The sequence below is a fragment of the Condylura cristata genome, unplaced genomic scaffold (genome assembly GCF_000260355.1).
Source record: "Condylura cristata isolate star-nosed mole 26May11 unplaced genomic scaffold, ConCri1.0 scaffold00024, whole genome shotgun sequence".
In the NCBI taxonomy this organism is placed as follows: domain Eukaryota; kingdom Metazoa; phylum Chordata; class Mammalia; order Eulipotyphla; family Talpidae; genus Condylura; species Condylura cristata.
The window spans coordinates 14181748-14187747 of record NW_004567125.1 but is presented as its reverse complement, the minus strand read 5'-3'; positions in this window follow the sequence as shown (position 1 = coordinate 14187747).

The window sequence follows — 6000 nt, the reverse complement described above, 5'->3', positions numbered from 1 at the left end:
GGCAGGTCTGGCAGTGAGATGGGCAGAGAAATGAGAGGGTTCCCTGGCCTCAGTTTCCCCCTTTTGGGAGCAAGGCAGACCAGGGTGGAGAGACCAGCCCTCCCTCCCCTGTGTGAGCAGTGAGGCAGGTAGCCCCGTAAGTTACTGACCCTAATTCGAAGGAAGGCGGCTCTGGCCTCCCCATGCAACTACAGCGGCTGACTGGGAGATGTCTTCGCATTAAACTGATGGATGGCCTCTCCGTGTCTGGGAGAGGTGTTTTGGCTCCGTGTCAGAGCTCCCATCCGCCAGGCCTGTGCTGTGAGAGGCTTGAAAAATGGTTCAGATGAAAAAATTGACTCTGTTCAATAATAAATTATAACGACGCTTTGTATGTATAGAGCATCCTTCAACTGGGCGCACTTTAAGTTCTTTATGGATATTAACTCACCTTTCCCACAATAGAGGAAAGGTAATTTTATCAATTCATTTTTTTTGTATCTTTTGTTTAATGGGGGAGGAGGATGCCTTTTACAGAGATGTTTTCTTATATTAACTCAGTGGCAATAAATCTGCCCTTCATTTCCCCGATCCCCCCCACACACACACACACTGGAAATCTCATAGTGAATATTACAGAAGAAATTAAAAATGAATAGTGATGTCTAAAATATGTGCGTATGTGTGTTTATATGTTTGTGTGGTGTAGTATCTATATAAATATTTAATTTTTATGGTTTTAAGCCCTCTCCCTCAGTTTTCACAAGCTAGAATTTATTAGCTACTGAACTGAAGGGTTATTATTATTTTCTTTTGCGCTTAAATGATTTAAAAGTCAATTATAAATTGGTGAAGGCGATTGGAGAACTGTGGCATGTAATATAGTTCCCGCAATTTCGATTTGTTACCAAGTGTCTGGAATGAGAAAGTGTCGGGGCGGGAAGCAGCCCACAGATGGACCACCGATATTAAACCCACCAGACCCAAGCCCTGGGTCGTAGGCTGTGAGCAATTCTGCTGGGGGTCATCTGGGTGGGTCAGGGGGTGGGTGCAGAGGGTGATGGTGGATGTACAGCAGACACATAAATCTGAGAATGAAGCAGAATCCAGGACTGGCCAGAACAACATCTTAAAACCTGGCAAGGCCGAGGCTGCATAACAGCCGGCCCTCAACAGCTCTGTGCTAATACTCCCAGCAACAGACAGAGCAGGCTAGTTCTGCTCCAGGCTCCCTGGGGAGGGAGTGTAAACATATACTGCATTTCCCATTTTTCGGCAAAGGGCCTCTTCTGAGTCACTAAGGCAGAGAGAGACCTGAGCAGGAGGGCAGTAATAACCCAATACAACAGAGTTATTTGTCGAATGGAAAATTCCCCTATGAAATTCATGTCCATTGGAGGTACCAAATGGGAGATGGGAGTTTTCTGGTGGGTAAGAAAGGTGGGGAAAAGTCAGGCACAATACAGCTGGATCCTGGACTGTGGGCTTTATGATCATGTTTGCATGAAGGTTTACTGAAATCAGATTATGTTAACTCGAAATTAGCTAAAGACCAATGGCAAATCTCTGCTAACAAGCTTAGAGTTGGCAATAAATTTTAAAAAGTGAGGGTACATCACAATGAGCATTCATAATAAATCTTCAGCTGCCTGGGGCTGACCTGGAAGTTGAGAAGGATAAGTATTCTCAGAAAAGAGCCTTGACTGGGGAGGCCTTTGTTAACTAGCTAATCAAAGAGCCCCCGCCTGCCAAAGCCCTGCTGCCTGGTAACTAGTCACTTGACTTATTAACTGTCCCCACCCTTGAAAATTAAAATTGCAGTGCTGCAGATGTTACACACACACACACACATGCATGCACACCTGTCTGTCTGTATGTATATCATACACCATTTGTGTGTGTGTGTATGTGTTTGTTACCTCTAATAAGTGAAACTAAATTTTAAGAGTTAATAACAGAGAAACCTTAATTTCAGAAAGTTGGGGCTGAAAAAGCAGAGCAGTGGAGTAAATTACTCTGTAGATTATCTTTAAAGGGCAATTTCCCCCAAATCATTAGTTCCAAATTCCAATATTAGAAAAATAACTAAAGTGGCACAATACGCAGATGGACTTAAATTCAACACATAACACCACCTAGCATGTCAGGCCAGTCCAAAGGACAGACTGATAGTTCTTCCTAAAGGAGGTCAGAGTTAACCTGGCAAATGGCCAGAAAAGCCTTCCAGGGGAGCGGTCTCTCTTTGTTAATTCCTTTGATGGAGGTATTCCTAAGCACCATGATCCCCAAAGAAGTTAATTAAGTTCAAGTCTCTGGCTGGCTGGTGCCAGAATAAATCTAATATGTTGTCAGCTGCCATGCCAGACGACAGATCTCCAACGAGGAATTTCTGTGCAGTAAATATCACTTAAATTCCTCTCAAAGTTGGAGCTGGTGTCAAAGTCCAAAAAAGCAATATTCCCTGGCAAACGCTGTCAGGAGTGTGTTTGAGCCTGGCCATGTATCATCTGAACACTCAGATTAGCAGAGAAGAAAGATAGTGAGTTAATATCACCGAGCTGACTGCTCGAAGAACCGCTTTCACTGTAGCCAGAGAAATATGGAGAGGACACAGCCAGTCATCAATGACCTCCAAGTGGCTACACGCTCAGAATTTTCTGGCAGCCTGAGCTGGGTAAATAATTCCTGCTGTGGAAATAAGTTCCCTGAAGTATTTCAAGGAAGCCAGTGCTTCCACTCCCTGGTTGGTCAGTTACAAGGAACAGAAGAAACACTGGTGAGGGGAGTCTAGGCCCGAGGTTCAGCCCAGCGCCCTTGGTGAATGAGGGGCTGGTCACCCCAGTGAGCTTGGCATAGTGGGGCACAGGTTGAGGCTTTTCCAAGGAGTCTGTATGTGAGGTTTGTGCACGCATGAGTCTATGATCGGTCTTTGGAAGGGAGGAAAGGAAGGAGGCAGAAGACGAAGGCAGGAAATATAGAGAGAAGGGATGGTTGGAAATGGGAGAAAGGGATAGAAGAGGAAGAAAAGTGGCGGTGATATCAATAAAAATATCAATAAAGTAAATCAATAAAATTAATGGAAAAGGGAAATAAAGGCCAGGAAGAAGAAGAGATGCAATAAAACTGAAGGCTCTAAAGTAATAGGTACTTTCTGTTTTGCTGTTGTTTTAACAGCACACACATGGCAGTAAAAACTGCAGCTGGACCTCTATGTTTCTTTCCCTTCACTTTTTAAATTTTTATTAAAAATATTTTGCTTTGATTATTTTCTTTCTCAGTTTCATCTATTGAGTTTAGTTTACTTATTTATTTTTTTAGTTCCTGAATAATTTTGGATGTTCTTCTTAAGTAATCTTCTTGAGACTATTTCTCTTTGACAAAGTTCTCTCTTCCAGTTCTTATGTTAGTTCTCACTCAATCTATTCTTGTAGTTGGGTCTGTTCTTCTAGTTGTCTAATTGTTGCTTCTCATTTACAATATTATTAAATTAATCATGAATACCTGTTTAAAAATATATTTTGCGTTTAAATGAGACAACTGAAGCCTTACATTAGAGCTGTTGCCTCAGTTTCCAATTGTTTCAGAGCTAGAAAGAACTACAAAATTCCTCCTTTTCTCCCCAGCTCCGCTCTTTCATCCTGCTGCCCAGACTTCAGTTTTTTCAAAAATGAGGCTGAAAAAGGCCCAGGTGGCTTAAGGGAATTCAAGGTCTTGCAGAAGACAGCCAGTCCTGAGCTCCAAAGCAGCTTCTCCCAGGGGACTAACCTAGGGAAGTATCTATTGCTGAGCCATGCTAGGAGGCAGCACCCCCTGGAGATGTTGGGAATGGAAACTCCTGCCCTGGAAGAGAATGGGATGTCTGGAACCCACCACGCAGCAGGGGGGGTGGGGGCGGGGGACTGCAGCCTCTGTATTTGCAGTGAAATGTTTGCAAAAAGCCTTCAGAAAACCGGTGGAAAAATAAACACTCTGCCTTCTGCACAATACAAACCGGGAATGCAGAAAACTGGGGCTCCCTGCTGGGCTCACTTGCAATTCCCAGGGTGATTTGATTTAAAGAGAGTGGCATCTGCTTGGGAGGAAATTATAAACTTATTATTTCCGTTTATAAATTAAGCTTCTCAAAGGAAGGGAACTTCAAAAACAGCTTTATTACTGCCTAATGAAAAGACAATGGCTCCCGGGCACAATTAGCACATTCTGGAGGACAATGCACAGGCCAGCCAGACATTCAGAGGCTGAGGGTTCTTTCTGTGGCCTCCGTTATTAAAGGCATGTGTCTTCTTAGCCAGAGCCAGGATTTCTGGGGGTGTTTGTTGTCTCAGGGAATGAGAAAGTTATCTCCAGGGCCGCATTTCTCAAGTTAGCACACAAAACATTAAAACAAAACAACCAACCTGCTTTACTTTATCCCCTGGTCCCTGACCAACCCTCTTTAAACAAATACATTCTATAGCCCGAATGAATTTAATTCCTTCAATAAGTCGACATTGTCCTTAATGTAATTATGTTGGGAAGTAAATGTGTGTCGATACAAATCAAATCCAAACCATTTATTGGAAAGGGGTCTATTTATTTAAGTTTCAAAGTTTGAGTTGGTTCCACAAAATAACGGTTCTTTGAATTTGATGTTCAGCTAATAAACGATCATATTGAATTTCAAGCTGCTACTAATTGGAGGCTGAAATTCAGGCTCAGGCGGAAAGAGACAAGTTGCAAACCTGGACACCAGATCGCCAGACCCACTAATTCCACAAAACCGACTTTTATTTTCTGTGAATAAGTATTTATGTGTTACCTTTCCCTTCCTCTTTCTCCATTTACCAAAAAAAAAAGAAAAAAAAAGTGATGACTTTTTCAGTCTCTGCTTCAGAAATGAAAGGCTTTGGGCATTTGAAGTCAGTTGGGAGGCAGGAGCAAGGCAGCTAATTGGGAACGTCCTGGTGCGCCGATACAAAGGGCAGCGTGAAGCTGCGGGTTTCTGAGCTTGCTGTATGTCCTGTACGGCCTGTCTGGGGATTAAGAAAAGCTGCCTGGACCCATGTCATAGGTCCCACTGCAGATTTACCTACAGTTCCCTGGATGATTACTACACCAGTGCAGGCACTGTGACCGCTTTGAAAAGAGCCAGGAGCAGCTCTTCTGGGGGGAGGGGGGGTGCACATAAAACCACATGGCGATGTTAGGAAGACTCCCAGGGTGACCCAGCGAGCACCTGGCCTCTACAGAGGCAGCTGGATCCAGCCAAAGGAGCAGTCCCCAAAGCCCTCAGGGCAAGGCCTGCTGAACAACCTGTCACCAAGGCATCTACAGGTGCGATGCTACGTTGGAAAGGGACAATTTTACACTTGGTGGAGGAGGAATAGGATTATATGATAGTGGGAAGGGGGGACATGGAGGAGAATGGAGGAGGAAAATGCGAGGAGGAAGCACAGGGAAGAGGTGTGTGCCCTGAAGACACAGGGAGGGGCCAGGGGTGGGCTGGAAGGGTTCAGTCCTCTAGCAGGGGAGTGGCTTTCCCAGGGACAGAAGCGCTCCTCTGGCCTTCTTGTCCTGGCTGCTCAGAACCTCCTGAGAGCCAGAGAGGTGGCAGGGAAGGGTCCAGTGCCTCTTCTCTGTCTTGGGCTGAGGGCAGATTTTTCTCGGAAAGTCCCTGCTTGGGCACGGTCCAGAGGAGCGTCTCACCTCCTTCCTGGTTCAGACCCTCTAGGAGGCTGGCGTGGAGAGGGGCTTGTGCTGATAGGCACACATTTACCTGGCTTCCAGCTTCCAAGCTGGGGGTGGGTCACATCACCCATGTGTTCAGGACGCCCCTAGAACACCAGCACCTGCCCGAGGCTTTGCTCCCCGAGACACACTAGCCCAGGGTCTGTTCACACCCCGTGCCTGACATACACACGCCTCTCTTTGTGGTCAGGGGCCACAGCTACATTGTGGGAGGAGGAGTACCAGGGACGTGGTCCTTTTGTTTCCTGAGAGAAACAAATCCCCAAACTGGTCCTTGTCCGGGGTGAGAAGGGG